This window comes from Odocoileus virginianus, chromosome 30 (genome assembly GCF_023699985.2).
Source record: "Odocoileus virginianus isolate 20LAN1187 ecotype Illinois chromosome 30, Ovbor_1.2, whole genome shotgun sequence".
NCBI lineage: Eukaryota > Metazoa > Chordata > Mammalia > Artiodactyla > Cervidae > Odocoileus > Odocoileus virginianus.
Window position 1 is genome coordinate 12,692,866 of NC_069703.1, and position 16,062 is coordinate 12,708,927.

The window sequence follows — 16,062 nt, forward strand, 5'->3', positions numbered from 1 at the left end:
AATTTCTGACCTCTATTGAGCCCATCTTTGCATGAAATGTTCCCTTGGTATCTGTGATTTTCTTGAAGAGATCTCTAGTCTTTCCCATTCAATTGTTTTCCTTGCACTGGTTGCTGAGGAAGGCTTTCTTAGCTCTCCTTGCTGTTCTTTGGAACTCTGCATTCAAATGGGTATATTTTTTCTTTTCTCCTTTGCTTTTTGTTTCTCTTCTTTTCACAGCTATTTGTAAGGCCTCCTCAGACAGCCATTTTGCCTTTTTGCATTTCTTTATCTTGGAGATGGTGTTGATCCCTGTCTCCTGTACAATGTCATGAACCTCTGTCCACAGTTCATCAGGCACTCTGTCTATCAGTTCTAGTCCCTTAAATCTATTTCTCACTTCCAATGTATAATCATAAGCGATTTGATTTAGGTCATACCTGAATGGTTTAGTGGTTTTCCCCACTTTCTTCAATTTAAGTCTGAACTTGGCAATAAGGAATTCATGATCTGAGCCACAGTCAACTCCCTGTCTAGTTTTTGCTGCCTGTATAGCGCTTCTCCATCTTTGGCTGCAAATAATATAATCAATCTGATTTTGGTGTTGGCTGTCTGGTGATGTCCATGGGTAGAATCTTCTCTTGTGTTGTTGGAAGAGGCTGTTTGCTATGACCACTCTGTTCTCTTGGCAAAACTCTATTAACCTTTGCCCTGCTTCATTCTGTACTCCAAGGCCAAATTTGCCTGTTACTTCAGGTGTTTCTTGACTTCATACTTTCCATTCCAGTCTCCTACAATGAAAAGGACATCTTTTTTGGGTGTTAGTTCTAAAAGGTTGTGTGTCTTCATAGAACTGTTCAACTTCTGCTTCTTCAGCATTACTGGTTAGGGCATTGACTTGGATTACTGTGATATTGAATGGTTTGCCTTGGAAATGAACAGAGATCATTCTGTCGTTTTTGAGATTGCATCCAAGTACTGCAGTTCAGACTCTTCTGTTGACTATGATGGCTACTCCATTTCTTCTAACTAGCTTCTATTTCTAAGCTTCCTAACGGTCCCAAATCTCTTTCCAAGAATTCCCTTTCTACCCATCCTAAGATCCAATACCCAAAGGATTGATATCTGATCCCACTCTTGCATTAGAGGCAGGATTCTTTCTGATTAGTTGATGGTCAGACCATATATGATTTTGGGTCTTTTGCTATTACTTCTACAAATAGATAAACAGGAAAAAAAAAAAAAGGTGAAAAGCCTTCAACAAAGCAAAATATTCAATGATTCCCAACCCTACTACCATAGACTATGTCTTTTTAAACCAGAAAGATCAAGAATGAGTAATAGCACCTTACAAAAAAGTTTCTATATTTGGGCAATGTGAATGTGGCTCATTTTAGGCATTCAACAAGCACATACTACAGGAATGTGTTGTCCTCTTGGTCAGGGGTTCATGGGCTTGTGGTGGCTTGTATGTGGTTAGTACTAACTAGGGCCTCCATTAAGAGCTGCAAAAAATGACTCATTAGAAAAAACTCTGATGCTGGGAAAGATTCAAAGCAAAAGAAGAAGAGGGAAGCAGAAGATGAGATGGTTAGATAGCATCATCGACTCAATAAGCATGAACCTGAGCAAACTCCCAGGAGATAGTTAAGGACAGGGAAGCCTGGTGTGCTGCAATCCATGAAGTCACAAATAGTCAGACATGACTTAGCAACTGAACAACAACAAGAACAACAAATTACCTGTTAATAGAATGGTCCAGAAAGTTAAAAACTTGTAAAAGGAAAACTTTTTCAATTTTGATGTGGGATAGAACTGTTCTGTATGATATAATCTCAACTTCCTTCTGGGAAAACCTAGCATTCCCAATAAAATGCCTAAACAATCAGCAAAGTTAGGTAAACTTTAACAGTGTTAAGAGTTGCAGGGGGCGGCGCGGGGGGGGGGACTTCCCTGGTGGTCCAGTGGCTAAGACTCCAAGTTCCCAATGCAGGAGACCAGGGTTTGATCCGTAGTTGGGGAACTAGATCAAACATGCCACAACTTAGAGTTCTCAAGCTGCAATGAAGACCTAACATCCCATGTGCTATAACTAAGACCCAGCACACCCTAATAAATAAATAAATAAATAAATAAATATTTTTTAAAAAGGAGTTGCTGGCCTTCAACATACCCTGAAAGCTATCTGAGAGGCTGTCTCCCAGACTATAGTCATAATTTTGCCTCAATTAAAACAACTCACGAAGAGAAAAAATAAAAAGAGTTTCTGGTTGAATTCCCAGGAATCAGACTCGGAGAGAATTCAGCATGCAGGGTATACCCAGGGGACCAGTATACATGTACGGGGTGGATGAGAGCCAAAGTGGGACAGGGGGACAGGTAGAGTTGTGCGGCCTCACAGCAGCCTCACCAGCCCATGAAGACCTCTGAGCCAGAACAGCTTGTCAGAGGCTTCAGAACAGTCTTGAACTGGGCAAGGAACAAGTAGTGTGCTGGCAAATTGAACTCCGAGGAAACAAAAGCCCTGACTTCTTAGTGTTGGCTGATTTCCATAGTGTAAACACCATACCATACCTAATTTTATGAATGTCATGTCACTGAACAAGGAATTGGAGATGGGCAAAAGTCAGGCCTCAAGAGCCAGAGGAAGCTGGCTCCAGTTTACCACCGACTAAGATGACTAGGCCTTTCCTTTTCCACATCCATCAGTCAATGGATGCAGGAGGGATCATGGCCTTGGGCAAGACAGCCTTCTGCAGCTGACACAGTCCCTGAAGGGTTTGACCACTGAAGGCGGTCTCCTGACACCACTCCCAGCAGCTGGAGCAATGAGTTCTTTTCTGATAGGGAGTCTGGGCCACCCATCACAGAGTCCACCATACTTGTTCTGGGAAGCTAAGTCGCCTGCCTACTCAACTAGCTGTCAGTCAAGAGTCTAGTCACCTTTTACCTCTAGATGGAAAGATGTCCAGTGGTCCCAAATGATAAATACCCAGAGAGTGATAAAGGCAAAAGAAACTCCAGAAGTTCAGAGGCAGCCGGACCCACTCAGACAGGCCTCCACAGAAAAACAAGGGTTTGCGCCTACCCTGAAGGATGAGTAGAACTGTGGTAGAAAAGCAGAGTAGACTGATGAGCAGCTATCTTGTCTCACAATTAGAAGCCTGTCCCTAACACTTACTCATTCTCAGGCCTTGCACAAATTATTTCACTTCCTTGTGCTTCAGTAGGTAAAATGGGCATGGTGATGATAATAATAATGCAATAATAGTAATAATATTATCTACCTGAAAGTGTTGTTCAGTTCAGTTCAGTTCAGTCGCTCAGTCATGTCCGACTCTTTGCGACCCTATGAATCGCAGCACGCCGGGCCTCCCTGTCCATCACCAACTCCCGGAGTTTACTCAAACTCATGCCCATCAAGTCGGTGATGCCATCCAGCAGCATCGTTGCTGCAATAAGTTAACTCACAGTAAAATTTGTATTAGTGTTTGGCAGTATAAGGCCCCTGATAAGTGAGCTGTTATTTCATGGAGATAAACATGAAGATATCATACTGCAGAGTAGTGTAAAAAAATTTACACACTCACACTTTACATTTATGCAAACTTCATTTCACTGGAACTGGGGAGCTGAGCAGGTAGACCCTGATATTTACAAAAGCCAGGGCAAGAAAACAAATGGATGTCTTCTGTTTCCCAGCCCAGACCGTGTCCTACACCACAAAGCCCCAAATATGTATGTATAGACACCTCAGCTGCCATCCCAGCCACAGTCGATCCTCAAACTTTTGAGGACATACTGGCAGCTGGATCAGCTTCATTTACTGCTTCCCCAGCCACAGTCGATCCTCAAACTTTTGAGGACATACTGGCAGCTGGATCAGCCCCCAGGAATGCAAGCCCTGGGGAGCAGCCCATGCAGTGCTGGAGATAGACTCTTGGCTTTGGTACAGGGAATTCTGATACCCCAGGAACCTGGTCTAGAAGGAGGGGTCTCCAGGTAGTCACCTCCTTGACCAGAAAGAGATGTAGCCAGAGAAGGACCTAAAGCAGGTCAGCAGATCTAAGGGTAGTCCTCGGTAGTTCAACTGGGGATCAACCCTTTTTACTCAATATTCCATCTTTAGTCCTTATGGGATTACCGTAAAGTAATCATGTCATGCTGATTCATGTTGATGTTTGACAAAAAACAACAAAATTCTATAAAGCAACTATCCTTCAATTAAACAAATAAATTTTGAGGAAGTAAAAAAAAATAGACAAAAAAGATACAAACAAACAAACAAAAAGGTAATCATGTCATAAGAGAGGCTTTGTTGTACTAGAAAAGGCATTGGACTGAGGATCAGTACCTCTGAAATTATGATCCTAGCCACAAAGTCTAGGATCATATATTATACTTGTTGCACCAAACACCATCATAGTTCATAGTAAGATCTAACAGAAAATTTATATTTGTAATATTGAAGACACTCCAAAATCACTGCAGATGGTGACTGCAACGATGAAATTTAAATAGACTCTTTGGAAGTAAAGCTATGACCAACCTAGACAGCATATTAAAAAGCAGAGACATTACTTTGACAACAAAGGTCTGTCTAGTCAAAGCTATGGTTTTTCCAATAGTCATGTATGGGTGTGAGAGTTGGACTATAAAGAAAGCTGAGCACCAAAGGATTGATGCTTTTGAACTGTGGTGTTGGAGAAGACTCTTGAGAGTCCCTTGGACTGCAAGGAGATCCAACCAGTCCATCCTAGAGGAAATCAGTCCTGAATATTCATTGGAAGGACTGATGCTGAAGCTGAAACTCCAATACTTTGACGACCACCTGATGTGAAGAAGTGATTCATTGGAAAAGACCCTGATGCTGGGAAAGATTAACGGCAGGAGGAGAAGAGGATGACAGAGGATGTGATGGTTGGATGGCATCACTAACTCGATGCACATGAGTTTGAGTAAGCTCTGGGAGTTGGTGATGGACAGGGAAGCCTGTCGTGCTGCAGTCCATGGGTTCACAAAGAGTCGGATACAACTGAGTGACTGAATTCAGTGTAAAAGACTATTGAGTTCCAGAATTCAATTTGGTTTTAAGAGTAATTTTCAAGGTGTTTTTCAAAAATCCAACCCAAAGTTCAAGCCTGTCCCTAAGAGCTGGATCCCCCTTTTCTTTTTTATCTTCTGAAAGTCACCATCCTTCCTCACACACCCAAAACTGTCACACTATTCAGCCCTTTTCACCAGAATGGGAATCACTGATACAAAAGAGCCCCAAGGCCCAAAGCACTTACTTTAGTTCCTGCAGTAGGAGTCCTTATTTCACATATTTTAACTGATTATTATGCAATTGAAAGCTGTTATTCAACAGGTGGATTGTTAACAGTCTGTGTACAAGAAACCAACATCTCTCAGATAGATATCTGTTTTGAAAGTTTGTGCTTTCGAAAGTAAATAACATCAGAAATTAAATTATACAGAAACATATATGTAAGCTGTTAGCAGTCACTGAAATGAAAGATAGATGTTAAAGGGAATGAGACTGGGATGGTAAGTAATGAGAAGTGAGAACATCTTAACTTCTTCTGAGGAGAATTTCCCCTGGCCTATGGTGTCTTTCTGGAATCCAGAATTAGAAAATAGCTTTATCCTGTTGGCTGGAGTGTAATTGTTCTCTCCAAAAGTTGTTAAGTGGTGTGTGTACATGTGTGTGTGTTGAGGATGCTTTGTGAGACTCACTGAGTTACACATAACTCACTCCCACGTATCTGTGTGACTGGAGTCATCTCAGATTGTTCTGCTGACTTGTTTTCACACACTGCTTCAAAACTGTTGAATTAGACCACTCTGGGACCCCTGAGAAAGTCCTCCAGACCAAGGTGGGCAAGAGCAGATTCCAGCCAGAGCTGACTCACTTCAGTGCATCTGAATGTTATTTCACACATTTTCACGACAAAGTTGCTCCTGACTGAACTTATTCACACTTTCATGTTGGAGCATTTGGCCCTTGCTAATCCCCTACCTAGGGATCAAACCTGCGTCTCTCCTGCATTGGCAGGCGGATTCTTTACCACTAGCGCCACCTGGGAAGCCCCAGATAAAGTAAGTTTGCCCTTTTCCTCAGTCTCTGCCCATGATATAATTTGTTTTTAAATATAACTACATAGTTGTGGAATAAAATTCATATTTTATGGTGATACGAGAAAAATTTAAACATAAACAATTCTTCTCTAACCTCTGGCCTCCCCTCTCCCCAGCTGTGTGTTGCATATTTGCAATGCATCGACCAAACCTCCCCCACTGGTAGGAATACCTGCTCAACTCTAAAGAGCAACCTTCTCCCAGCGGGCATCACGACTCATTTAAGATAACATTCCTTCCTGCTCTTGCAAGGGGTCACGTGAACCACCACAATGACGCTTACATTTGCATTATGTAAACTGTCAATGACACATCATTTCATGTACAGCCCTCTGTCTCAAGGAAATTTATATAACTGTGCGTTCTACCAGGTGAAACAGTTCTCAGAGCTTTCTGAGATGCTCTTCCCAGCTTATAATCCTCAAGTTTGGCTCAAATAAAATTTTCCAATTCTTCCTTAGATTGTCGATGTAGTCTAATTATTGGAAAAAAAGAGTTGCAAGCATCAGGAGAGAGGGCCACAGGACAAAATATTCCAAGGATCTTGATATTTCCTCCTGTTAGCCTTGTCTCCTACTCTTTTTCTTCCACATTTTTAAGCTTTTCAGCTTTCAACAGTAGACATGTATTGCAGTGACTATATTCTTGGCATGATTGTGGTCTGAGACTTGAAGGTTTTAGAGGGCAGATAAGTTGAAAATCACATCCTACAGAGAAGTGCTTAGTAAATAAGAAAGAGAGGCATCTTCTACAAGCATTTGAGGAGATCCCTTGTCACTTTCAATAATAGATTTCTGCCCAGTGGATGACCCAGTAAACACAATGATACCTTTGATTCCTGGGAGGGATAGGTTTATTAAGGAAGGGAGGAAAAGAGGAAGAAAGCAACATTTAAATCTAATCTCTCATAAGCTGAGCTCCTCAACACACACACACATTCACACATACACACTCACTCACTCACTCATTGGCACACAGACACACACAGAGTTTGCTATTCTTTAGCTAATGGGATTGGCACCGCTTAAAGCAGATTGCTAGGTCATTGTCTGCGACCACAGCAAGAGAAACATTATTTAAAGGCCATTCAGACCCTAAAAGAAGTGGCTGAGCAGAGTAATTATCAGAGACTCTCCATTAACTAGGGCATCTTTGCTCTTTGTCTGAGTTGGTTTAATAAGGCCCACTAATGGGGCTGTGGGGGAGGGGGCCCGCTAATGGTTCTAAAAAAGCCCCTTCTTTGCCACTTTATTTCTGGGGACTGTCTTTAGAGACGCTGACCGTAAAGCCAGAAGTTACCGAACTGCAAAATGACCTTCACAGAAACTTGGTGTGGACCCCTACTGCTCAGGACTCTAGATTTCAGAATGAGGAGACATCGTTGTCCCTTTCTTCTTTATTGCAAGGTGATTTCCCCCTGCTTCCTCTTACTGGTCCTTGGCCCTTTGGATTTTTGGGGAATGTGTCGTTGGAAACAGCAGCACTCAGTAGGAATAAAGCAGAATGATGCCCTGGGCAATCTCCCCTTTAGCCTGCTGCTTCTTCTCATCTTCCAGGGATCTACTTCTCCAGAAAAATCCCTGTCCCTTTATTCCTTTTAAGTCTGTGGTGCACTTACGTTTCAGACTTAGGATGGCCACTTGGATTCAAACGGCCACGTTATAATCAGCCAGCTTTAACAAAGGCCTCAAACACTCAGCTTTCCTGGAGGCTTGTATCTCACAAGGGAACACTTGTGCATTACTTATAGTTTTAGCTGGGAAGTGACCTGAGCTGTCCATTTCTCACTTCCCCTGGTCCAACCCTAGATGAAGCTGTCATCTCTTCTCCCATGGGTAACTGCAATCCTCCCATAGCTAGTCTTCCAGCAGCACTGTCTGCCTCCCAATTCAGTCTCCCTACAACAACCAGAGCAACTCTCTCAAAACAGAAATGTAATTAAACATCTCAGTGGCCTCCTGTTATTCATGAGAATTCTTGATATAATCTACAAGACCCAGCATGGCCTGGCCCTTTCTTCCTCTCTAGTAATGTCTTATATTGTGCTTTCTCCAGCTATTTATTCCAGTCACTGGAGCCTTTTCCAGTGATTGATCATGTCCTGCTCATTCCTGCCACAGGGCCTTTGCACATCTTTCTGCCTGGTATTCATTTTGCCGAATACCGTCCACTCATCCTTCAGCTCTCAGATCAGTAGTCAGATCTTCAGGAAAGTCTTCCCTGACTGCCCTTTCTGGGTCAATAACTTTTATTTCAGCACAAGCTGGAATCAAGATTGCTGGGAGAAATATCAATAACCTCAGATATACAGATGACACCACCCTTAGGGCAGAAAGTGAAGAAGAACTAAAGAGCCTCTTGATGAAAGTGAAAGAGGAGAGTGAAAAAGTTGGCTTAAAGCTCAACATTCAGGAAACTAAGATCATGGCATCCGGTCCCACCACTTCATGGCAAATAGATGGGGAAATAGTGGAAACAGTGGCTGACTTTGTTTTTTTGGGCTCCAAAATCACTGCAGATGGTGACTGCAGCCATGAATTAAAAGACGCTTACTCCTTGGAAGGAACTTTATGACCAACCTAGACAGCATATTAAAAAGCAGACAATACTTTGCCAACAAAGGTCCGTCTAGTCAAGGCTATGGTTTTTCCAGTGGTCATGTATGGATGTGAGAGTTGGACTGTAAAGAAAGCTGGGCTCCGAAGAATTGATGCTTTTGAACTGTGGTGTTGGAGAAGATTCTTGAGAATCCCTTGGACTGCAAGGAGATCCAACCAGTCCATCCTAAAGGAGATTAGTCCTGGGTGTTCATTGGAAGGACTGATGTTGAAGCTGAAACTCCAATACTTTGGCCACCTGATGCGAAGAGTTGACTCGTTTGAAAAGACCCTGATGCTGGGAAAGATTGAGGGCAGGAGGAGAAGGGGACGACAGAGGATGAGATGATTGGATGGCATCACTGACTTGATGGACATGGACTTGGGTGGACTCCAGGAGTTGGTGAAGGACAGGGAGTCCTGGCGTGCTGCAGTTCATGGGGTCGCAAAGAGTCGGATGCGACTGAGACTGAACTGAATTGAAATTTTATTTCATGCATTTATAAACCTTATATGCCTTCATGGTATGTGTGCATGCTCAGTTGCTTCAGTCTTGTCTGACTATTTGCAACCCCATGGACCTTAGCCTACCAGGCTCCTCTGTCCATGGGATTTTCCAGGCAAGACTGTTGGAGTGGGTTGCCATGCCCTCCTCCAAGGGATCTGTCTGACCCAGGTATCAAACCTACGCCTCCTGAGTCTCCTGCATTGCAGGCAGATTCTTTACCACTGAGCCACTAGGACAGCCCACTGCAATTCAACTGTTACATTTATTGGAATGATTTGTATATTTATAATTACCTCCTCAAGAGACTGTAATGTCATGAGAATAATCATAATCTCTGTAAGCAATAACTACATTTGGTTTTGTACATCACTATATCCACAGGCAATCCCAAAGAATGCTCAAACTACTGCACATTTGCACTCATCTCACACGTTAGTAAAGTAATGCTCTAAATTCTCCAAGCCAGTCTTCAGCAATACGTGAACCATGAACTTCCAGATGCTCAAGCTGGTTTTAGAAAAGGCAGAGGACCCAGAGATCAAATTGCCAATATCTGCTGGATCATCGAAAAAGCAAGAGAGTTCCAGAAAAATATCTATTTCTGCTTTATTGACTACACCAAAGCCTTCGACTGTATGGATCACAATAAACTGTGGAAAATTCTGAAAGAGATGGGAATACCAGACCACCTGACCTGCCTCTTGAGAAACCTGTATGCTGGTCAGGAAGCAACCGTTAGAACTGGACATGGAACAACAGAGTGGTTCCAAATAGGAAAAGGAGTACGTCAAAGCTGTATATTGTCACCCTGCTTATTTAACTTATATGCAGAGTACATCATGAGAAATGCTGGGCTGGAAGAAGCACCTGCTGGAATCAAGATTGCGGGAAGAAATATCAATAACCTCAGATATGCAGATGACACCACCCTTATGGCAGAAAGTGAAGAGGAACGAAAAAGCCTCTTGAAGAAAGTGAAAGAGGAGAGTGAAAAGTTGGCTTAAAGCTTAACATTCAGAAAACCAAGATCATGGCATCTGGTCCCATCACTTCATGGGAAATAGATAGGGAGACAGTAGAAACAGTGTCAGACTTTATTTTGGGGGGCTCCAAAATCACTGCAGATGGTGACTGCAGCCATGAAATTAAACGACGCTTACTCCTTGGAAGGAAAGTTATGACCAACGTGGACTGCATATTAAAAAGCAGAGACATTACTTTGCCAACAAAGGTCCATCTGGTCAAGGCTATGGTTTTTCCAGTGGTCATGTATGGATGTGAGAGTTGGACTGTGATGAAAGCTGAGTGCCGAAAAATTGATGCTTTTGAACTGTGGTGTTGGAGAAGACTCTTGAGAGTCCCTTGGACTGCAAGGAGATCCAACCAGTCCATCCTAAAGGAGATCAGTCCTGGGTGTTCAATGGAAGGACTGATGCTGAAGCTGAAACTCCAGTACTTTGACCATCTGATGTGAAGAGCTGACTCACTGGAAAAGACCCTGATGCTGGGAGGGATTGGGGGCAGGAGGAGAAGGGGTCGACAGAGGATGAGATGGCTGGATGGCATCACCAACTCAATGGGCATGATTTTGAGTAAACTCCGAGAGTTGGTGATGGACAGGGAGGCCTGGAGTGCTGCGATTCATGGGGTCACAAAGAGTCAGACACGACTAAGCAACTGAACTGAACTGACTGATATCCTCAGGGCTCAGAACAATATCTGTGACCTGAGTACTTGCCTATTTTCAATTTTTCAACCAACATTTGTTCCCTGAGAGGTTTCCATGACTACTACATTTGGGAATTACCTATACCCCATATTTTCCCCTATCAGAGTACAGGCCCGTTCTCATTTCCTGTGAGATTAGAGACTAATTTTCTAGTTTCAGAGGTAGAACTAAAAGCACATTCTTATTCCCCCAATAAGTGGACTCACATGCAGTAACATTGATTCACAAAGCTCAGAGAAACACCGCAAGCTTTAATGATGCCTTCTGTCTTGTCATGACCAGTGGGAAAGAGAATGGGTGTGTAGCGAAAGAGGGAGTCAAGGATTACAGATTGTCAGTACTGCAGGCATATCGGCATGGAGATGGCCAGGCATGATCGTTCCGGTTGTTTTTGGCCCCCATGAAAACTGAGGACTTTCTTTACTGGTTGGAGCAAGAAGGGTGGCCCTTGGCACGTGCAGAGTAAGAGCACAGATTTGGGTATGTGTTCTGTTGATTGGACTGTTTTGGGGAGATGGCCATCAAGGCTGGCCTGTGTGGGGCAAGCTGCGTGTCCCCTGACTCGCACTAAGTGGCATCAGGCATTCAGACAGTGGACTCACCAATCGCACATAGTCACTCCTTTCAAAAACCAAGGCTAGAAGTCAACTGCACACTTGAATTTCACAGTCATGGCCAACTAAATTCAGACTGCTGTATTATAATCAAGTTGCATCATCCAGCCTTGAGCTTCCACTAATTTAGGAACAGTTTGGAAATTAAGAAAGAAAGTCTTATGATAAAGTTATGTTTTCAGATAATCTGAGGTTCCACAAAGAAACTGTCTGCAGGGGCCAGCATGTCTGTTGTCCCATATCCTGTTACTGTAAATTCACGTGGTCACACACATGGATTCCAGATGTATTCAAGTTCAGAACCAGGACTAGAAAGTTTTCTGGACTTGGTAATAGTGGAATAGATGGCTGCAAATTGTTACATAATCTCTGCTGCCATCTAAATTACTGAGAAAATCTGCAAACCCCCAAACCTCAGTTAACTTTTATCCTATGAGCATCTCTCAACTCTCAAACTGAATATAAAACAGGGTGTCTACTTATCACAGAGAACTGGCAATCTGTAATGAAAGATACATGTTTTATAAATAAATGAGACAACAGGTACAATGAATCCTGAATTGTTGGGTTCCAGTCCAGTGTCTCTACAAATGTGGTCCATCAACACCACTTGGAAGCATCTTTAGAAATGCAGGCTTCAGGGCCTACTGCAGTTCCGCTGAAACAATCTCTGGGGGCAGAAAAACAGGAGGTTGACAATTTCTCCAGGGGATTCTCATACATACTGAAGTTTTAAGGCATTATAAAAGTTGAGGAAAGAAGTTTGAATGGAGTGAGAACTTGGGGAAGTGTTTCAAGGAACCCCTTGAGTTTAATCTGGGTTGTCCTTGATGACTAGGTAAATATAATAGAATTTGGAATAATGAAGGGTTCATGGGAGGGAATTCCAGGCAGAAGGAATAATAGGAACAAAGGCTTGACTGGGAAAATATACATGGCATGGAAGAGGCTAATGAAAGCTGAAAGTTTGGGAGTGGTATGAAGACAAGGCTGGATCTTGTAAGGAAGTGAGTGTTAGAAAACATGCTACATATAAAATATGAATCTATGTATGCGTATATATCGATATCTAGCTTTTTCTGATTTCAAGGACAATATATTTTTGTATAAAAACATAAGACATTAGAAACGTAAGCAATAGAGAAGAAATATAATGTTTCTCATGACCTCAAAAAGAAAAACAGAAAGTAACATTTTGATGTAGCTTCCCTTAGACTTTTTTCTGTGCAGAGTCTAATCCCCTCTCCCCCTGAAAAAGACAACAGATAAAAGTCTGCTCTGCTCAAGACTGTGTAACTTCTTTTGTTCACTTCACAAGACAGTTCTCTACATTCTTGTCAGTCTTTTCTGCTAGTCCTAAAGAACGACCTCATTTTGTTTAATGGTCCCATGTATTCACTGTAGAATAAGGTAGCACTTAATGCATGCCTTGCTGTATCACTGTTGGTTCCTAGGCTGGGGAGAATCTGATGAGGGGGTGTTTTAGAATATAGTTGTAAAGACAGCTATGCTCCGTGATGTGCTCAAACTTTGAGAAGATCAGCTGGAGTGGAAGCCTGGGTACTCCGAGTCAGCTCTTTACTGAAGTAACCATAGGTTGGTATAGCTAAATATTAATATCGACTTCTGTATCTGTTTGTATATGTATATTAATATATGTGGGTTTCCCTGGTGGCTCAATGGTAAAGAATCTGCCTGAAATGCAGAAGACTGCCTGCAATTCAGGAGATGCAGTTTTAATCACTTGTTTAGGAAGATCCCCTGCAGAAGGAAATAGCAACCCACTTCAGTATTCTTGCCTGGGAAATCCCATGAACAGAGGAGCCTGGCGGGCTAACCCCCATGGGGTTGCAAAGCATCAGACAAATGAGGACACATGCACGCAGTATTTATATTCGTGGTGACTGAATATGATAATATACTATTTTATTTTCTCTTGAAAATACTTTCACCAAATACTTTCACCAAAAAGGAAAGTAACAAGTGGAAAAATATTAAAATAGAAAGTGTATTAAAAATATTTTTTTAAATATAAGCATGAAATAATGTGACCTAGCACAGCAATAATCTCTACTACAACAAAGGTAGTAGATGGCAGAGGACGAGATGGCTAGATAGCATCACCGACTCAATGGACATGAATCTGAGCAAACTGCAGGAAAGAGTGAAGGACAGGGAAGTCTGGCGTGCTGCAGTCCATGAGGTTGCAAAGAGTCGGACACGACTTAGCGACTGAACGACAAGAGAGGTAAACATCTTCTGAAAAATGGGTTGTTTTAGCAGATTGTCCATTCAGACTGCTGTAACAAAATACCATAACCTGAGTAGCTTTTAAACAACAAAAATTTGCTTCTCACCATTCCAGAGGCTGGGAAGTCCTAGATCTTGGCACCTGCAGATTTGGAGCCTGGGTAAGACCCTCTTCTTCATGGAAGGCACCCTCTCCCTGTGTCCTCACATGGTGGAAGGGGCATGGGACCTCTCTGGGGTCTCTTTAATAAGGGCACTGGTTCCCTCACTCGTGGAGGCTCCACCCTCCCATAGGCCTCAACTCCTAGTAGTGTCATCTTTGAGGTTAGTATTTCAGCATATGAGTTTGAGGGGGCAAAAGCATTCAGAACCTATCATGGATCTTTCTCCTCTATAGCACTAGGACTGTGCATTAAAATTCTTCTGATTCTTAACCACAAGTCTTTCATTGTGGGAAATTCAAGTATACCCCAAGTTTGTTTATTTCAATAAAGAAAACATTTCAGTAAAGAATCTGCCTGCCTGTGCAGGAAACTCAGGAGACATGGGTTCGATCCCTGGGTTGGGAAGATCCCCTGGAGGAGGACATGGCCACCTACTCCAGTATTTTGCCTGGAGAATCTCCTGGACAGAGGAGTTTGGCGGGCTATAATTCATGGGGTCATGAGGAGTCAGCCATGGCTAAGTGCACACAAACCAAATCCCCAGACAATTTACCTCAATGATATCCATTCTTCCCTCCAGAAAGAACTCCAACTGTATTTGGGATGACCAAATAAAAAATGCTCTTAGCCAAAAGAAATACAAAACCAACAACTTTATTGCTCATTCTTGCAGTTAAGAATAAGTTCTGGCCAATGAGATGTAAGCAAAAATCTGACAGATGAGGTTTCTAGGAAAGCTAACTGTTTTCCTCATTTGAAAAAAAAGACGGGTTTGGCTTGTGGTGAGCATTTTGCTTTTGTTTTTCTTGCTGTATCTTGAGGGGACTGTTAGCACAGGATCTTGAGGTTTAGCAGCTACTCCAAGAACTTAAGGAGAAAAGACAGAAGTGAAGGATGTTGACACCAAAAAACTAGAGGGAATATGCATCACTGATGGCACTGTCCCTTATGGGAGAAAAATATTCCCCTCACTGGTTTAAGCCATTGTTTAAACCACTAGCTTCCCAATATGAGGACTTAGAACATCATTCCCAAAGGATTAAACCACAGAACTTTCTTTGGAGGACAGTTAGAAAAAAAGAGACCTAGGGTCTGACATTCAGTTTCCCACCCACCCCCTCACCTAGACTTACCAGAATTATTAAAACCAGCGGTCACCCAAGGTAGGGCAGTGAGAGCCTAATAAAACCAACTAAATGCTGTCTGCTGTTCATTATCACCATGTTCCTACAAATGTCAAAGGTCAGAGACAAAATACTCCTCCCTGGAAAAAAGTCTTTGCCTAAATGCTAAACAATTGTCGAGGTTCCTGAATTTTAATAAGATGCATGAATGTCAACTTAGCACATTTTATTTCTTGTTCTTTAGTAAATGTTGTGTTCTACAGGGATATTAATTACAAAAACTCCCAGTTATATGCTGGGTTTTCCACACACGGGCACATGCAAGCTCATTCCAAAGGTACCTTTATAATGGTTCAGGATTGTCCCATCTCACTTTAGGGACCCCCGTTTGTGTTTCCAACCCCTGTGGTACCACAAATGCCTGTGTTTAAGCAGTAGATTTGACATAAATATCAGAGTGGTTTCAAAGACAAATAATCAGAACTTCTGTCATTGTGACTACCTGAACTTTTGGTATTTAAAAATAGAAAAGAGTGAAATAGTGCAAACCGAAAGGTGAATATTTCTGATTGGCAATTGCAAAATTTAGTTTATATATAAAATGTTTTACTGAATTCTAATATTATCCTTAATAGAACTCTTTTCTTGTTTATTAGTTCTTGCAATTATTATTAAATCGTAGTGTTTTAATTCATTACTGTGACTGACCAATATATAGGTACAAGTTTTTCTTTTTTTCTTTTTGACCAGAAAAACCTCACATCATTGTAATTTAGAAGTATGAAGCTGTATTTCCCTTTTTTGTAGTATAAGTTTTTACTAGTATAGTTATATATACAAAATTTAATAAACTATTTTTACCATCTACATTTCTTTTCTGACTGGTTTTGTTTTATTTAATTATTATAACTAAAATTAATTTTGCCATGTAGAGGATGGTGGTGGTGATGGTTTATTTA